Raw genomic sequence first — 20,616 nt, forward strand, 5'->3', positions numbered from 1 at the left:
AGTCTTTCTTGGAAAGTAGAAATTCATAGAAGAGCTTAGACACCTCAACATGATCACTTTGTATATTCCTATGGCAAGAAAGACTAATGAAACTTTTTTGGTTTAAATAAAGGGGGAAGATGAAGTAGAACTTAGGCAAAATCATCTGACGAAACCCAATCATCTAGAAGTCAGGGATCAAGCCCAAGCTGGTCATCTTGACTGATAATAAGTAGAGACAGGTAGGCACTTCTAGAGGGCCTAACACAGCATACAAAAATTGAGTATAAGACTCAATGGAAGCTGTCAGGGACTGAAGAGGGAACTGGAACAATTATTGTACACAAGGATTCATTCACGAAGCTCACCTGTTCTCCATTACCTTCTCTATCCTGTGACGGAGCTGCCAAATATACAGACTTTATGCAGATGTCCAAGCACTATGTGAGATGTATCAGAATCACTGGTTTTGGAGTTGCCAGAGGAAGCAGGTCTGTCTGTCACTGGACTTTAGATTTCTAATTCAGCATAAGTGTAGAGACATAAAATATGACTAAGGCCGCATCCAAACAGGATTTTGTAGTATATCAAAAGTACATGATATTGCAACTTCACTCTTGGGTGAATTATAGCGCTCTTGATGGAGCTCAAGCTAGATCACCTGAATGTTCTTTCTATGCTTCAATTCTGGCTAAAAGTTCAAGGTAGAATGGCTCCATTCTTAGAGGTGCTAGAAACATTTTCCGGAATGAAACTTTGCTCATTTTGTAGTCTGGGAGGTCTATTTGGTGCGTTAGTGGAATGATAGACATAGAAAACGTTAGGCTGCAATCTTTTAGAATTTTTAGCCATTGCCATAAACTTTAATGGTAAATACGTCGACAGGTTGGACAGGGAATATGCACTGCTGGGTTTGTCTCTTTGACACATTAGGGAATACAGAGCAAGAAATTAAAAATGAAAGCCAGAACCATTTAGCAGAAGATTCATTCTTTTAGGATCAATAAGTAACTTCATTTTAAATGTCTTGCTCTCAGTAGAATTCATTTTACAATATACTATCTCAATAAATACCGTTGGCAATATGACTATGCAGCTTTTAGGGATTCTTACTCTTAAGTGAAATAACTTGATTTTTGATTCATGTATTGAATATTTTTATTGATTCCATGAGTTACATTGCATATTTCACATTATAATAAGAGATGAAAATACTGTCTCCACTCTAGGCCATGGGAGAAATGACCAAGTATTTTTCTTATTTGGTGAAAAAACCTCATACAATGTATGAAAAAGGCAGTAATGAAATATTTCAAAGGTGTAAGATGATTAATAAGGAGAGATATTAAATGCCTTGTCAGAATGATGACATAATATCATTTACTACTATGACCCCAAATAGTGGTGTCAACCACTACAAGTCACTAATCATTTAAAACAAAATTAAGAGAAGGGATAGAATAGCAAAAGGAAAAGGATCTGAATCAATTTGTAACATAAACATTTATACTGAAAAGCTCTTGACAATTTTCCTGGAGGTTTCAGCAAACAAGCTAGAATAAAATTTTGAAAAGTAGCTTTTTTCCTTTGAGTTTGCTTTTATTTGGTCTCACTGTAAAGCAAGTGAGAACATATATACCACTTCAACGAGACTGACTGCAGTTACAGATGGAAAAAAAAGGGTGATAATTAGTAAGCTTGCTGCATTTCAAAACGTGAGACAAATAAATTGAATTCTGCCTTTTGATGGTGTCAGTAATATACCAGTAACACAACTATTTCCATAATAACAAGCAAAGAGATAATGAAAATATGAACAAAAAGAGAGGGTGTATGTGTTGTAATTAAAATGTGTTATGTGGGTGTTGTGCAGAAAGAACACTTATGCATCATAAGTTCATGAGTAATATGACATCTTAAAGCACCAAAAGAAGAATATGAGCTTTTAATAGACATGTTCAGGCAGAGATAATGGGAAAGTTTTTCATTCAGGAGAAAGTGTGTATTATTGTTATTGTTTTCCAAAAGTGACCACAGCAGGACCCTGTAAGACCATTCTGCACATCAAAATCCCACTTTGAACCTTCTCAGAGAATTCTGCACCCAGACTGGAATACTTGCCTCCAACATAAGAAGGACATGAACTTGTTGGAATGAGTCCATAGGAAGGCCATAAAGAGGCCATGAGAATCTCTGTTGTGAATTTAAGCTGAGAGAATTGAGTTGATCAGCCTGGAAAAGGGAAGGCTCCAGGAAGACCATATAGCACTTTCCAGTACCCAAAGGAGGCCTACAGGGGAGTTCAAGGGGGAGTTTATACAAGGGAATTAGTGATAGGACAAGGGAGAATGGCTTTAAACTGAAAAAAGGGAGATTTAGATTGGATATTAGGATGATGGTTATGATAATGATTATTCTTTTTATTAATATAATCATTATTTATTGTGAGGGTGGCGAGGCACCGGAACAGGTTGTCCAGACAAGTTGTGGATGCCCCATCTCTGTCAGTGTCCAAGTTCAGGTTGGATGGTGCACTGAGCAACCTGGTCTAGTGGAATATGTTCCTGCCTGTGGCAGGGCATTGGAACTAGAGGATCTTTAATGTCCCTTCCAACTCAAATCATTCTATGATTCCATGATAATTCATCCATGTCCCTGCTGGAATAAGTGACAAAGACATGCACAGTAATGGACTGTGTCAGGATTGCGCAGGTAGCCTGTGACAGTCAGATTTTGTAGATCCCAGTCAAAAATTATTCTATTGTAAATGGCCATGCTGAAGGTACAAAAATATCAAAGATATTGTGTGTTACTGTATTACAATGGGACACCTTCTAACCTCACAAAGTATAAAAAGTGAGAGATTACATATCCTATTCCGGTAGGATTGACGCCGTTTTCTTTGGCCTCTCTCTTGCCCCACTGCTATTTTAACGTTTTTTTTCAGTCAGTTGGGCATTTACTTACAATGGGAAATGTGTAATATTCTCAGTAAATAGAAAGAAAAAATATAAATTGGGGACATACTGGAGCAAGACATAAGATGGAAGGGGGTGCATGTTGTGTATCTTTCACTTAAAGCTGCATAATTGCAGAATTGCCAAGAACAAGTAAGGCTCAGTGGCTGGAAGGGCAGTGAGAAATCCAGTGGGAAAACAGTTATTTCTTTCTTGTTGGTCTGGTTATTTGCTAATTTAGTTAAATAGTGCAAGACAAACCATATTTATATGGTACAAATTAGGGAAGATAAAATGGTACAATGAAGATTGGTTTTTTATTTTCAAACCAAAGGCAGGTAGGTTAGCCATATTCCAGGTACTAGTCGAAATACAATTTTACAGAAAATGGCATATCCATAATAGGATAGATGCTTTTTGCCTAAACCCCAGAATATTTTATTCTAGAGCTAATGAGAACTGAAGTGCTTGATTTGGTAAATGGCGTAATATAACATTTTCAGAAAGAAATTTTTGATTTCCTGTATCATCTTGTGCTCAAGTTGGCAATGATTTTAGAGGAAATCAAAGCAGCTTAAATAAAACATTTAGTCTCTAGTCATTGTACAAAACCATCCAAACAAATGAAGAAACCAATTAAAAAAAAAAAGCTATAATTCTGTGATTTTCCAGGTCCTATTTTGCTTTGGTCGAAACAACAGAAAATTTTGCTCTACCAGAAGATCCTTAGCTTCTCCCAAAAGAAATGAATATTAAGACTTCATGAAATCTTTCAAGAATGCTACAATTCCAACTGCAAAGCAGAAGTATGCATCCTGACCATATTTCCAGTCATTCTGGTGTTGCAGTTTCTGATCATAACAGCTTTACTGCCTGAAAATATAGAGAGTGGTGTTTTTATGTCCTGTAAATCATAAGTTTCATCCCTTTTCTGTACTGGATGTTGGCAGAAAGGTGACATTGTGCAACAAACATTTTCGTGTAGAAGCTTAGGGTTTCTTAAGTACCCAGAGGTCTCTGCTGAAGAGTTATTGACATTATTTTGGATTTTTTGTTCGTTTGTTTTCTATGAATACCTGTTTTCTTAAAAGTCAGATGGTTCCTTTTGTTCTAGTCAGCATTTCCTTAGAGATTATAATTAAGTCTAGTCCATTACAGCCTGTTAGATGGTGTTAAAAAGCAATACAGTTTCCTTCCCCAGTCCATGCCAACATAGTTACCCAATTACTTCCACAGAGCTTTAAAGATGAAATTTTCAAAAGCATCAGCATTGGCAAAATGCTGTTTTCAGTAAGTCATGGTCATCCCATTGACTTCAAATCTACAAGAAGCAAAATAGCAAATGTCCAAGTATCTTTAAAAACTCAAAGCTGTCTAAATTATGGGAGAACACTGTAATACATTACAGCAATACTGCTAAGCTAATTAGTTACTGCTTTTGGTGGCTTCATGTGTCAATATAATTCAATTGCTTAAGAGCCTCTTCGCCATTCTGGTTTTTGGGCAGTAATGGAGACATTTTTATTGTAGCTGACACTGGCAATTAGATTTCAGAGATTACTTTATGAACCTCATTTTTTTTTTTTCCCCCTCCTCTGGAAACACTACTTTTGAGAAACAGAAAACAAATATTGGAACTTATGAGCCTTTCTGTCAGGATGGAAAAGAAAGTAGAGAACACGTGAAATTAGTCTATATTTTATAATTCACTAAATATCAGTTTGGAAGGAAAGTAATCAACTAAGACTGTGGTAAGTGGTCTTACTGCAAAATATAGAAATCGGATCCCAGATGCTTGTCTGAGTGGCAGGTGTGTTGTTCTACTGAACATCCTTTAGTGTTTTCCTCATTTTTGTTTTTGTTTCTAGGTTATATACTATTGTGAGGTGTTTTATCTCCCACAGTTTTAACTTTTAATATGTGACGTGTTCCTTTAACGAGGGAATTAAAGGACACCAAAGCTGATTTTTTATATTATGGATATTATTCTTCTTAGTATTTGAAAACAAAAGAAAATATTTTTGATAACTAATATTAGAGACTGGACGTAGGTCTGACGCACGTAGGATCCAGTATTTAAGAGACAAGATGACCCTCGTGGTTCTATAGCATTTCTAAGAAAGGCTTCACAAGGGAGAACAGATTATTATTCTGGCTCCTGGGAAGAAACTCAGAGCCCTCACTCAGCCCCTTATTGCTACTAAGCTTTCCAGAGAGGTACCTCCTCATAGATCTAACAAATACTGAAAAGTCAACCAATTTTTAGTCCTTGCAGAATAGCAAGGAATAAGCTCTCTAAAGGACTGAAAAGTATTAATCACATATGTTAAGTAAGAGAAGAGACATGTCTCTCTGCTTTGGCTCCATGGCTGATAATCTTGTTCATTACAACAGCTCATATCCAAGTCTTGGAATCCTCATTTACCACTCCTTGTAGGCTGGTGTATCAATGCAAAACTGAAAATCGTGGCAGGCTACACTAGTTTGCTAAGCAGTGAAATGCAGAGACCAACAAACCAACAGAGGAACAATGGCAGCACCCTGGCCCTTGCAGGATGTCCCACGGCAGCTTGGGGGGCTGCTGGCACAGCCCTGAGGTGGGCATGGCCCCCCTGCCCAAGCCCGAGGGAAGCAGCTGAGCACTGAACTGCAAGGGACCTGGATGCCATATAACCTTTGGTTATATGTGATTTACAAAGCTGGAAGAACAATCTTGTTAAAAGGAAAACAAGGAAATAAAGACAAAATAGCTGCTCAATTTTAGGTACAAGGTGTTAGGCATTGTACCAACTCCTTTCCATCTGTATTCGGCATCTGTTGACTTTTGCTCATTTTGTTGTGTTTTCAGTACTTTTCATTGATTACAGATTTAGGTGTTGTGATTTCTACCAAGTATGATACCAGAAAATTGTCAAAATATTTGCAGCCAAATGCAAACCCATTCAAAATTTCACAGCCTTTAAACTCCAGAGCTTACAGGTAGAAAAGAAAATGAAATATTGCTTAGATTCATAATTTTCTTCAGAAGAAAAAAAATGGTGTGCATTGCAATGCAATATGATGACTTTTAGATTAAAATTTTTACTGGGATTAGAATTCTCAAAACCAAACTTGTAAAAATGCGTTGTTTCAGATTTTCCAAGGTTTATCAATGAAATTTTTTTTTTTCCAGCCTGGAAGGAAGATAAATTGTGGTTTTGTCAACAGGGGAAACTAAGTGAGTTCAGAAACACTTCTTCACCAGTAAAGACAGACAGGACAAAAATAAATTGACATGGTACCTGGATTGCAGTGAATATTAGAGCACTTTGGTGATAAAGCAAAGGAAAAGAGAAAGGGAAGACAGTAATAGACTATTCTGGATAGCCCTTTGCTCTAACATTAACACCAGGGAGAAATAAAACATTTTAGATGAAGATCACACACACACAGACAAAGGAATTACATCATTTTTTTTTTCCATTGAAATTTTTTGGGGAATATGCTGTTGAAGTAGACAAACTCTCAGCTTTCTGGGGTTTGTTTATTTGAGTAATTATATAAATACAGTAAAAGACAATGCAGAAGAAGCAGGTTGTTAGGTCATTATAGAGTGGACACAGAGATGAAGGATCCAGTACACTTAATAAGGAAGCTCTACAGAGAAAATCCAGCATGATTTTTTTTTTAAGGTTTTATTTCTTTCTTCTTAAGCTTTTAATGTTTTGTTGCTATTTTTTCCTGTCTATAAGGCTGAGCAAGGGCCTCCGTGAGATTTGAAGTCTCTGTAGATTTTCCTGCTGGCTCCTAAACTAAGTACAATATTCCCAGGCTTATCCGGCTCTGCTTTAAAAACCATTTGTAATCTACACAAGAGCAGTAAAGAAGAAACATATACCATATTATTGCTGGGATAATTGCTGCCTGGCTAATCTCAAGTTACACTGCTTCTGGGCTTTTTTTCTTATTAGCAGTGAATGTTTATAATTTCAAGAGATTGTATAAGTCCTTCTTGCCTCATCTAGCTCCTTCGCAGAAAGAACAGTTGCCCTTGACTTTAAAGCATGATATATTCCGCTTCATCTACAATATATCCAAATCCGCTCTAAACAGTCTTTCCATTTCTTGGTGAGGTGCCAGTAATTCTGAACAGTCAGATCCTGCCAGCTATTACTATTGTCAGTAGCCAACTTTCAGCAGAACAGACATGGTGTAAAGCTTTGAAGTAGTTGATCAACTATGCTCAAGTGACTGCTGCTCCCTATATGGATGTAGCTTGGATTTGCTGTACCCACTTTTCATTTCAGTACAAAGTCAAAGAAAGAGATCTGAGAAATGTGTATGTTCATCTCCAAAAGCTGAAAAGAAGGTCTACCTTCTGTTGCTTACATACGTGGCCAACCTCTTCCAGCACAACAGGAGCTCATGTTTCCTCTTTCCTGAGAAGGGCAGACACTGTGTTGCTTATTTCCCCACCTTTTAATCATAGAATCATAGAATCAGCAGAGCTGGAAAGGACCTCCGAGATCATCAAGTCCAAGCCTTGATCCACTAACACCATGGTTACTAGACCGTGGCACCCTTTCTGGTAAATCTGCATCCTTTCTTTCAGGTGAGTCCCTTACCACTACTTTGGAAGCTTCTGTTTCTTACTTTCTAGATCAATTAATATTTAAATATTTTAGAACTGCCAAAGCTCCAGATGGAGGGGTGCCTATTGCAAGCAATACCATAGCTGCTGGTTGATACATGATCCCCAAAGACAGGACACCACAGGACTTATTTCAGGCCAAGCTTCCATGTTAGAAAGTGGTGTGTCCCCCCACATTCCTGGGGGATGTATCTGTCATCCACCTGTGCAGATATCAGCAGTATCTCTCAGATGCCAGCAATGGTACAAGACACCTATATCTAGGCACCTGAAACACTTCCTTAAATATTCAATACATGAAGCAATTTTCTGCTGGATGTATGCCAGTCATGGAATGTGAGTTAAAATCTCATGGGGAATAAGAACCAAATATAGTGATTCAACTTCCCACATGATTGCTCTAACCACAGTACTATAAGAACAAATCTCCCCTTCCCTCCCTTCCTCTTCCCTTTCCCTCTTTCTCCTCCTCTTTGCTTCTACTAGGGCTCAAACATTAGAGTGTTCACCCAGAATTGTCACATTCTTTTTTTTTATAATGAAAAAGTGAGAAAGGAGTGTAATCAAATCCATTGTCATTCAGACATAATTGATATTTTTGGCTTGGCAGCTGTCCTCATTAGCTGCAAGCATGCCTGTATTACAAGATGCTGCACTAATAATCCTGACAGATTTCTCATTTCCTTAATTGCATTTAAATGTTCCCTACTGCACTAATAACTCAATATTGGGGAGTTTAGATATAGCTCAGGAAGTGTGATAAGTATTTACAAATTTTCGTGTCTCAGACTGCCCTTCCATCTATATGGAGAAGCGCAGAAAAGTTTCTTTTCTACTGGAAAATATTTGGAGAAGGATTGCCTTTAAAATCACAATTTTTGAGTGTTTAGGTACCTTGCTGTTTTGAAAACAGACAGTAAAAAGCAAAGAAAATGCGTTCCTGAGAGGAAGCATGTCTATGAGTATACTGACTTCTAATCTTTCTCCTTTCTCCTTTTTCTCTTATGCATAAAAATTCTAAATTTTAAATGCACTAACCAGGTTCTCCATTTTTCTTTTACCTCCTCTGAGGATTAAAGACTTGTCTATTTTTGCCAGCCTCCTCTAGTGGCAGTATTAATTCAGAGTCCTTTGACAGGATAATCTGAAGATGTGGATGTCAGGGAAAGCTGAAGCATCACCACAGATTTATGCAAAATATCTATTGTAATATAAATCCCTGTGCCACAGCAATTTTAGCCTCTCATTTAGTCACTTATACAAGATGTACTATAATCATGGTGAAGGCATAACTTATTGTTGCATTGATAGATTCCGTACAATCAGTGCATTGTAAAATATGATGAAAATCAAGTTTTATTCTGGCAATTCAGCATAGAGAATAGAGACACTGCTCCCTTAAATCCTCCACAGTTCCCAGTCCTTTCTTTTTCGACTGGCTGAATCTGTTTTTCCCAGATATTTTGAGATGCAGCCAAGTACCACTGACAGTCCTTTTCAGGAGATGTTCTCCATCTAACAGAGCATCAGCTGGCTCCCTAACTCTTGCCGAGGCATTTCCCCAACAGATCTAAGTGAATAAGTCACACAAATACTCCAGCCCATCGTAAAACTATTCATTTTTCCCTTCTGAACAGGGACTACAGGCCACAGATGCCAAGCCAGGGAAGGTCTTCTCTGAGAAGCTGCACATCCCTCTTTGGCAAAGTCCTCATGCTTCTGTCCTGGCATCACAGCAGCCACTGCTGGCTCACACCCGGCTGCCAATTGGTCTCACTCAGCCTTCCACCTGAGACTTCCCATCCATTTTCTTTGTATCTCTAAGATACAAGACCAAGACATTTCCTGTAACCTCTCACCCTGAAACAAGCTTTTTGTACCAATAAAAAATGATGCATTTTCATAAAATTCCTGACCTTATTTCAGGGAAAGAATTCGTTTTTGTAGGATCTGTCCTTTGGCTCCAGGAAGACAGACAGCAGCCTTCTTACTGTTTTTAATAAACTTAGGACATTTTGTGATGCTAAGAAACTCTTTCATACTGACAAGTTTTTGGAAAGGTTTCAGGACAGTAGTACAAAGCCCTTTCAGTGAACATGCAGGTGTGATATGACAAATAGAATCTCCTGGAAACATGAACATCTATTTGGAGATGTTACCTTTGCAAAACAAACCAGACTTTCCCATAAAAATTTAATAGAGTTTTAAACTAGTTTGTAAGGATAAAGGGACAAAACCAGGCTTTCCAGTGAAAGGCAGTGGGATGGTGCACCAAAACTCGAGGAAGTGAATGCTAGTGGGATCCCTCAATCTGCGCCATGAGGTGTTGGCTACAATGAACCACATCTGAAATGTTTCTATACCGATGCATGCAGTGACTGGAGTGCCTGTGACTGGAGTGCCATGTTGGATGGTTAGAAGTTCTTCAGGAGGAATAGGCAGGGCAGGTGAGGCGGGGGGAGGTGGCTTTTTATGTAACGGAAGGACTGGAGCTTAGAGTTGGCAATGTCACAGTTGAGAGCCTCTGGGCAGATGTCATCATGAGAGTCTACTATGGACTGCCTAGCTAGGACGATGACACCGATGACTTATTCTAAGGAACTAAGAGATATCTCTTAATCATCTGCCCTTGTCCTTATGGGTGACTACAACTAGCTAGAAATTAACTGGGTGCATCACACAACTGGCACAAACAGATCCAGAAAATTCCTAAAACACCTGGATGACAACTTCATGGTACATGTACTATGAGAGCCAACGAGGAAAGAAGCCCTCCTTGATTTGTTGCTTGTTAACAGAGAGGGTCTCATGAGTGAAATGGAGATTGGTGGCCTTCTTGGCCACAGTGACCACAAAGCAATCAAGTTTAAAATCTGTTGATGGGAGGAAAAGTGCCAGCAAAATTTCAACCCTGGACATGAGGAGAGTAGACTTCAGGCTGCAGAGGGAACTAGTAGGTAAAGTCCGCTTGGAAAATGCTTTTCAAGGTGCTGGGGTCCATTAGTGGTGGTCACTTTTTAAGTATTGCTTTCTAAGGGTCCATGAACAGGCAATTCCTAAATGCTGGAAGTGAAGCAGACGAGAGAGGAGGCCAGGCAGGATTCTTGAAGATAAGGCAAAAATAGAAGATGTATACCCAGTGGAAGCATGGTCAAGTGATGTGAGAGGAGTACAGAGATGTTACTCACCACTGTAGGAAGAAAATTCATGTGGCCAAAGCTCATTTGGAGTTGAAGCTGGCAAGAACTGTGGGGGATAATAAAAAGAGGAGGTTTAGAATGCATTAATGGTAAAAGGCAGTGCTGAAATTACAGGATAAGAATGGTCACCTCACAAACAGGGACAGAGACAAGGCAGAGATATTTAATGCTTTCTTTGCCTTTGTCTTCAACACTGATGACAGATGAAGGGGGTCCCATGCCCTGAGCTGGAAGACCATGGCTGTGAGAATGATAAACTCCCAGTTAACCCTGAAGTTGTGAGGATCTGCTGCTCCAACTAGATCCCTACAAATCTATGGGGCCTCGTGGGATTCAGTGCTTAAAAAGCTGGCTGATATCATCAGGATGCATCCTCCACTGATTTTTAAACTATCTTGGCAATCCGGAGAGGTCTTAGTTGACTGGAAACTGGTGAACATTGTCCCAGTTTTAAAAAAGGGCAAGAAGGATACCCCTGGAAACCATGGGCCTGTCAATCTCACTTTAGTGCCTAAGTTATGGAGAGGATTATTCTTGGTGGGTGTTGAAAAAAAACCTGAAGGGCAATGCAGCCATTGGTCACCCTAATTCATAATGTTAGATGCTAGCACACTGCAAAGGACATGTACATCTCTATCTGTCAGAAAAAGAGTAAATGTATCTTTATAGCATTTTTTAAAATTCCTACAACTATTTTTTTTGGTTTTTTGTTTTGTTATAGATGCTAAGCCTGAAACAGAGATGATTCAGAACAACATGGAGGCAATCTGTTTTTACAAGGAACTCTGTCTTCATGAATACACATTTCTTTTAAAACAAGACCCATGACAGATGCCAGGTGGAATGATTAAAGCAATGGGTGGATTTTCCAAGTCTCCTCCTTAGGTCTCTTAAAGAATTGACAGACACTACAGCATTCCTTCACAGACTCTACCCTGCTTTTCCATCAATACTTTCACTGCATTTAATTACATAATTCATTGTCTGCTGTCCAAAATAAAAACTTTAGCCAAAATTCAATTCATATCATCATACCTTGCATATTAAACACATGGAAAAAATGTCTGAAGTTTTTCCTACACCCTTTATATTCAGAGAAGCAATTTACATGATGCTTTTTAGTACATTATTACTATAAAGTTAGGATAAAAAATAGGTTTAACATTTAACAGTAATGATGAAGTTTGAGGTCACTCTGATCCATCATGGAAGCAGGTTCTAAAATCATGGTCCAGTTGCTGGTTTTCTATACATAAACTTCACTTTTGAGGTTGACAGTTGTATTGTTATAGCCATGGAATATCACAACAACATAGCAAGTGACTTTGTAATTTAGGTCAACCTCACTGAAGGATTTAAAGATTAACTAAGGACAGTTAGAACATTGTCTAGGGGTGCTTTTTCTTTTTTTTTCCTTTTTAATACTACAAGATGAAACATTGTGGCATCAATCATCCAGAAAAATCACACATAGGGGTGTAATTTAAACAGACTAACAAATCCTTCAAAAGTCATGAATTCTTCTGTCACACTAGTGGTACCTAATGATTCAAATGAGTGCTGCACCAAAAAAATTAAAGGCATAAATGACAACTATCATGCTAAGTCAAAAGAAGTCATCTCATAGGGCTTTATAGTATCACCAAGACATGTCAGCAGTATATGCTATATATGCAGTATATGCCTGCTCTTACTCATTGTGGTGGATTGACCCTGGCTGGGCACCAGGTGCCCACCAAGCTGCTCTATTACTTCCCCTTCTCAGCTGGAGAGGGGAGAGAAAATAAGATGGAAAACAATGCATAGGTTGAGATAAGGCAGTTTACTACAGCAAAAGAGAAAGGTTGCACATGCAAGAAAAGGAGGGAAAAAAAAAATTATTCTCTACTTCCTATCAGCAAGTGATGTCTGGGCATTTCCCAGGAAGCAGGGCTTCAGCACATGTAGTGGTTGATTGAGAAGACAAACATTGTAAATAACAAATGCTCCCCACTTCTCTTTTCTTAATTTTTATATTTGAGCAGACATCATATGGCACGGAAAATCCCTTCAGTCAGCTGGGTTCAGCTGTTTCAGCTGTGTCCCCTCACAAGATTTTGCTCATCCCCAGCCTACTGTGCAGGGAAGGGAGGTTGGGGAGTAATGTTGGAGAGACAGTGCTGATGCTGTGTCAGTGCTGCCCAGCAGTAGCCAAAACACTGGTGTGTTATCAACACCTTCTAGCTACCAATACCAAGTACAGCACTATGAGGGCTGCTATGAGGAAAATTAACTCCATCTCAGCTAGACCAGATATACTAATTTTGAAATCATCTACACATGGAATTTCATAGATTGTGAACAATATTTGTAGCTGAAAATGAAATCTAATATATCTGTGTGGTTCAGGTCACATCACCAGGAAAAGATATCTTGTCAGCTGCAGATTTTGTTTTCAAGGCAAAGACAACACTATGTTCTAGACCCATTTATGAGGAAAAAAATCCAGTCCTAAAACAAACACATCTGCAGAAACAATTAGAGCCAATGACTTGTAATATAAGCCAGGAAAAGGAAAAAAAATTCAAGCTTGTTTTAAATCAAAAGAATACACTTAAAATCTTCAGCTACACCTGACACAATTTTGTCTCTAGTATTTAAGTCTTTGGTAACTTGATGATATTGTTGTATCATTCAAACAAATGTTCCCTTCAGGCTGTTTTTTCCTGGGGAAAAAAAAAAAAAGCTTTAATGGTTTGGCTTTTATCAAGATCGAATGAAATTACAGAAAGAGACACCATATGTCCAAGAATCTTGAGTGATTGTTGGGAAAAAATGGCATTTCTTCAAGTTGAGTGATAGATTGTAGGAGGTCAAATACACGGTTAAGCATTTAGAGTTTAGTTGGCTGAAAGAGAGAATGACATTATTGGAGAAAAAAATCTTGGCCATCACTTTTAATTAACTCAGAACACTTCACTGAATAGTGTGACTTAGTAGCATGACTTGAAATTGATAGGAACATAGATGTTTTAAAGTCTGGCTGAGTTTTTGTGATTCAGGTCCAATAATTTATAATAAAAATGACAGTATTTAGCTTTTATTTATGGGCATTTTAAAAATAGCAAGCCAAATTCTATTGCTCTGTTTCCATGCCTCTGATATAAATAAGGCAGACCCAGAACAAGTCACTGAGAAATTTCTGTTATGCGTGTCCCTGAGATACATCCTTTACATAGCACAGGATCAATACTAGTGACTTGCGGAAACAAACCCCAAAACTCACAAAGAGTATTGCAGCAGGTATGTTTATTTATAGCACCGGGTGCACAGGGAAGAATTTTGCCAAACATGCCCACCTATTGCCTTTGTTCGGCTTCTTTTATGTGATACAATGTTACATATGCATTAGTTGTGTTACATATACATTAGTAGTGTTACATATGCATTAGCAGTGTCAGCAAATTCCTGAAAATTAGGAGGGGAAATCATTAACATACACCACTCCTACGACTCTGCCTCAGAATGCCCCTTGGGGGTCTTCATTTGGGGGTCTTTTGGATGAAGTAAGAGCCTTCCTCGCCTCTGAACTCTTCACCTTTGCAAAGAATGATGAGCTGGCACTGGCCACTCACCTCAAAACTGGTTTCATCTTGTCTCTTTCTCTTGGAGCCCCCCTTTGTCAATCTTCAAGGTCTCTCACAAAGCTCCTTATCACAACTCCAAGGGTTTTGCTTCTGCTAGAATCCTCATTATAAAGTTAACCATGTCCTGTATGTAAGGTAGCATAAGCTAGTAAGGCCCTATTCTAATTTAACAGTATTCTATCTAAAAATTAGCTCTAATAAGCAGCTAAGGCTACAATCTTTTATCACCGCTTTATATTTTGATCACCCCTTATCACTAGAGGTGATCAGTGGGAGTATGTGAGACTGTCAATGTGTGAAGCCCTCTGAGACACCCTGGATTGCCAAGGGTCTGGGCATCTGGGACTCTCCCTCCACTTCACCTTATTTTTAATACAAGACAATACCATAGTTCTACACCCTGAAAGGCTCAGTCATGTACTGATAATTCTCCAGAATATTCTTCCAGAAAATCGAAGTTCACAAAATTTCAAAATCCAGAAGTGGTAGTTTTTAGGCTAATCATAAAATCATAAAATGGTTTGGGTTGGAAGAACCCTAGAGATCCAGTCCCCCTGCCATGGGCAGGGACACCTACCAGTAGACCAGGTTGCTTGGAGCCCTATCCAGTCTGTTCTTGAACTCTTCCAGGGATAAGGCATCCACAACTTCTCTGGGCAACCTGTTCCAGTGTCCCACCACCTTCACAGTAAAGAATTTCTTCCTAATAAACCAACTCCCAGTTTAAAGAATAAAATGACCCATTCTCCTATCATTACATCACTTTATAAGAAGTCCCTCTCCAGCCTTCCTGTAGTCCCCTTTAGAAAGAGGAAGCTGCTATAAGGTGTCCCTGGAGCCTTCTCTTCTCCAGGCTGAACAATGACCTTGAATGACTTCTATTTCCATGATTCTTCCATCATTTTCTGAACCCATATAAGGATTACAGTTGGAATTTAGAAATAAAAGAGATATCAGTTCTGTTCTGGAGATACACCCTTGAGACCAGTTTGCAAATGGCTCCAAGCTACTCTCTAGCATGCACCAAGAGCCACTAAATTCTCCCAAATGTGAAACCATGGCCAGAATAGGAACACATAAGAAACTCAGAATGCTTATTTTCTGACCTGGACTGCAAATCCCTGAGCAGGCTGAATAGGTTTTTGAGCAATATGACCCAAAACACAGAATATGCAGAAATTTGATCTGACATAATCCTTATGCTTACATTTTTGGTAGTGGTATCAATAGTCAAACAAAAAATATATCAAAAGACTGTAATGTTTTGCCATTTTGAGTAGAGAAACATTCAGGAGGCTGAATAATACTGACAATGACCAGGGATTCCATATGAATAAGGAAAAATTATGTTCTTCCCACCTGTACCACATGGTGATATGGATGAAAAATTTTCTTGTGTTAAGTCTCTATAGAAGAAAAACATGGCCAGAGAAGTCCACTTTCAAAAATATCTTCACATGTAACACCTTTTCTGTAATTCAATTAAAGCAAGGTCCTTGCTGTACAATGTGGTATGTGCTCCTGATCATTATTCAGTATATTCAGCAATAATCCACTCTTTTTACTGAAGCTTGATTTACATGGAAAGCTAATGTTTTGCTTTTACTAAAGGACTAATTCCTTAGTGACATAGTGCCTCATGTGTGCTCATCAGTGAAACAAAAGAGGAGGATTTTGCTTTTGTCTTTCCCTTCCTTTTATAAAACACAGAAAGAGTGGAATTCAGCCAACCAAATGCGATGTCTACAATGAAGGTGTCTGCATCTGAACTCACTCCCTTTTGTAATTGCTGGAGAAAAATAAGCACTTTCTGTGTATCATTCATCTCATCCTAAAGTCTAAAGCAGATGAGGTGCCCCCTAAATGTGTTTGAGGTTTTTTTTTCTCTCCATTTATCAGCCTAGCCTGACAAGATATCTATGACGTAGAAATCTGTTATACAAATTGATTCCCACCTAAAATGCATAAAGACGTGAATAATAGTGAAAAGTACACCCAGACCCCTTGTTTTCAGTCTCATTTAAATTTATAAATTTACAGTTTATTGAAGAAGCCAGAAGAAAGCATGAATTTAAGGTCTGTCCACAGGAAACTGGTATCTTCCTTTCACCACATAGTTTCTAATTTCTGCGCTGGATTTTTCAGAGTAATTGGTGATATCACAGTACCCTACTTCTTGTTTATCATTGATCACTTTGAATGTCTGATAGCTAAAACACACTGAGATATCAGTTACATCTCATCCCTCTGTTACATTATTGATCAGACCGAGTAGTAAATATTTGCCTCGCTCTGCCGATATTACAACAATTACACCACTGGGCACTTTACTGTAGTAGTACAAACCCAAACAAGTATCAGATGACAGTAGTGGACAACATTAGGATAGTTTCATCTATGGGATTCTGCATTATATTGAAATTTGTGATAATGCTGGACACAATGACAAGCCTGAATAAAGCAAGTGATGCTCCATGACTAAAAAATTTCTGTTGTAAATTCCATTATTCAGTTAAGATTAAGATTATTGTATGAAAAAATATGCAGCAATTTTCTTAGTATTTTACAAGAGCATTCATCACTATGTTACCTATTAGTATACAACTTCTTTTAATCACTAGTTCTAACAGATTTCCTGGGCTAACTTGGGAAATCTTAATTTGTTCATTGAGCACCAACTATCATTTCCCCACAAATAGATTTTTAAGCCAAATAATATTCTAAGATGTCTTACATTTGCATATACAAAGGAGTAACACCTGGTTACTCTTTTCAAGATCAAGGACTTGACTGGAAGATTGAAATTTATAAAAAAAATGCTAATATTTTAGAAACAAGACCGAACTCATTTATGCTAATAATATTAGTTTAGTAAGAAAGCATACTAGCAAATTCCAACAGTAGTCAAAACTATAAGGACTAGTCTGATAAGTGAAGTATAATTAAACTAAATATTTAATTCTCTATCAGATGACTTTCTGTTTTACTATACAATCTTTAAATAATAATTTTTCTTTCAGCTTAACTTCCCAACTTAGACAAAGAGTACTTTATGACTTTAAAAATGTCCCCAAATATTTACAGGTAGCATACTGAATATTTTTTAAATATGTTTTCTAACATTTTTAAAACTTCCTCTACTGAGAAGTAAATTCTCTTTCTTTCTTTAGTGTGATTATTCCAAGGACCCCAAACCTAGTTACTACATTCAGTCACAAAAATACTATATTCTTTTTTCATATACATTTTTTCTCCAGTTAATATACTGGCTTTTTGAGCACATATTAAATCTGAGACCTCAGATGAATAAGATTCAGTGCTAAATATAAAAATTCTCGTTCATCTCTGCATATATATATATTTGTTTCAATTATCCTTGCTAACTTTAAAATGTTTGAAGTCTGATATTTTTATACCCATATGTTGGGAAATGAGTAGTTCAACTTCCCTTACTGTAATTCAACTTGTGTTTTAAAAAAGATTTTCAACTATATTGATGTAAAATATTTTTAGACTGCTTTCATAAAATACTATTTATTCTGTAAAATATTTTGTATGAATCTGATGTGCTTTCTTCCTCTTTTTCCTCTTCCCTTGTTGCTTTCTGCTCTTCACTACCCTCCTTTTGTTGTTTGTTGCTTCAATTTATCTTCTTCTACATCAGAACACAGCTCTGTTGAAAATTTGGTCTGTTATCGGTACTGGTGTCTTTTGAAAGTATGTCCTAAGGCACAACTGGGCTATTGCTAATTAGTCCTGCATATAATTACATACATAATTAAATTAAAAAAAATAAAAGAGTCTATTTAATAAATATATTAACTATGAAATTTGTAGTCAAAACAAAGCTTGACTTAACAGAATTAACTACAAATATCTAAATAATTGGTGTTTAACTTCTCTACCACAGTGTCAGGGAAATTGATGTTGGTCAAAGTTCCTGGTTGTCATGAAGGTTTAGTAACTTCTTTAAGCCTCAGATGTGAAGCATCCAGAACCTATTCTGTAGAATGCTTCAGCTGTTCAGGTAATACCAGACAATCATAAAGTCTAATAAACCTCACATGGAACAGGTTGTTATGCCCTAGTCCACTTGGCGGGTTTAGGGGAAGGTTGGTTGATTCACTCTGGGCGGTATGTGGGAGAAACAACAAAATTCTCCGGGGGTTCAATGACAAACTTCTACTTGCAAACTTTAGAACATTTAGGTAGAATAAAGTACTTGGAAAATTTTAAAACAACATTCAGGCTAAACAAGGCACTTTATAAACTTTAACTTAGCAAGCTTTAACCCATCCAGACAAAGTAAGGCACTTCACAAACTTTAACTTAGCAAACGCGAACTTAGCCAATTTTAACTTATCCAGACACAACAAGGGATTTGCTAAGGCATTGACTGAAATTTTTTTAGTCTGATTTAGAATATATTTTGAGAGGAAGAATTTATAAGAAAGAGAGAGAGAAAAAGGACAAGAGTAGAAAGATATTACCTTCTGTGTATCCAGCGATGAGAGTTGATTGTTGCAATGTAGATGTCTGTTGCAGTCTTGATCTGTTGGGGGGTGAGGGAAGCCCATGAAGCACAAAGTTCAATGGGTTAATATACCCTCAGTCTTGGTGGGAATGCCCAGGTACCTCCCCTTGGGGCCGACTTTAACACTTTCTGTTGTGACACTGTGGATCGTGCACAGTCCTCTGGTGGGAAGCAGGCCTATGTGTGAATGTCCCGGTATTTTTACCGGGGGGGGGGGGGGGGGGGGGGGAAGTTTTACAATTGAGCCAGGTATACCCCATGAATAATGTGAATGTCCTGATACTGTACCCGTGGGGGAGTTTTACACCCAGTAAGGGAGGACACTGGTGTGATAAAAGCACTATCCCACCTCACAGGATCTGCTTCTTATTGGCCTCTTCCCTTATCTGGCTCAAAACACAGCTTCTTGCTAAAGGAAGGTTGATTTGTTGTGGTCATCCTCTGTATCCCACCCTCCGCAGCTGGGCTGTTGCCTTGCACATCATCAGCAAAGCACTCACTGCTTTTGCAACTGGCTGACTATTTAAAGCATTCATCACTAACATTTCAGGTACAGATTATGCTTAAATAAGGAAAGTCTGTCTAAATCAGTATCTTCACTTAGCAGGAAGCAAGGGGACATTTTAATTCCCTGGAAAGTTTCCTTTAAAAAAATCACATGCCATCAAAACCAGATTTAATGCTAAATATTGTGAGACTGTCTGACATCCTTGGAATAATAAATTAGTTGCACATTCTGACTCCACCCCTCACTTCCTCTGCCCCATAGATACTTCCTTTTGACTGACTGTCATTTTGGACACTAACAAAAGGTATTAACTCAGCAGTCTGCTCATCACAGACTGTTTGCAGAGTAAATTATATCCTTATTTTATGCAGAACCAAATAAAGAAAAAGATTGGGCATAGCAGGTTTTTGGATTTAAAGAAGATTATGCTCCACATTCTCAATTCTAAGGAAAAATATCACCATAGGTATCACAATATTGCAGCTTTTTCTGTAACTTTTAGTGATGCTTCTTTTTAAAACCTTTATCAGCCATGGCTCTCAGACACTTTTTTATTTCACTAGAATCATTATAGCTCTATACATCAGTAGTGCTTTTATCTTCTATTAGTGTACTATTTCTATAATACACATAAAATTTCAAGTAGAAATATAAAACACCTATTGGCAGTTTAACAATACTGAAGGTGCACATTTATGAATAGACATTTTTACTAACAATCTAGAATTCAATTGTAGCTTGCTCACAAACCCTCAAGATGAAAAAGCACAGAATTGCAGCTGTTGCCAGAGCAGAATAGGAATGAAATCACCAATAGTTTGGATTCCTGATCCAGATGTTAGCTTCTCTTTTGTCTTAGAAGAGACAAAGTATGGAACTAAACACTTTTCTAGTAACATTCTTCCTTCAGTCTTACTTGTTGACACACTGAAAGCCCAGATTCACAGAATCACAGAATGGGTCAGGTTAGAAGGGACCACAGTGGATCATCTGGTTCAACCTCCCTGCTCAAAGCAGAGTCATCCCAGAGCACATTGCACAGGAATGTGTCCAGACTGTTCTTGAATATTTCCACTGAGGCAGACTCCACAACCTCTCTGGCAATCTGTTCCAGTGCACAGTAAAGAAGTTCTTCCTCATATTCAGGTGGAATTTCCCATGCATCAGTTTCTGCTTGTTGCC

At 38.0% G+C, this 20,616-nt stretch overlaps 1 long non-coding RNA gene across 2 annotated transcripts; it reads right to left on the reverse strand.

Annotated features, from left to right (window-relative positions):
* Positions 1–384: 384 nt before the first annotated feature.
* Positions 385–18,977, reverse strand: LOC116787728. Of its 2 annotated transcripts, XR_004357412.1 has the most exons (5): positions 18,883–18,977; positions 10,755–10,812; positions 4,157–4,257; positions 3,653–3,809; positions 385–497 (listed from the first exon to the last, which is right to left on the reverse strand). It is a non-coding gene; the product is annotated as an uncharacterized LOC116787728 (long non-coding RNA). The 2 variants fall into 2 exon arrangements; XR_004357411.1 differs by lacking the exon at positions 385–497 and having other exon boundaries at positions 2,386–3,809.
* Between the last annotated feature and the right edge of the window lie 1,639 nt (positions 18,978–20,616).

This window comes from Chiroxiphia lanceolata, chromosome 5 (assembly GCF_009829145.1).
Source record: "Chiroxiphia lanceolata isolate bChiLan1 chromosome 5, bChiLan1.pri, whole genome shotgun sequence".
NCBI lineage: Eukaryota > Metazoa > Chordata > Aves > Passeriformes > Pipridae > Chiroxiphia > Chiroxiphia lanceolata.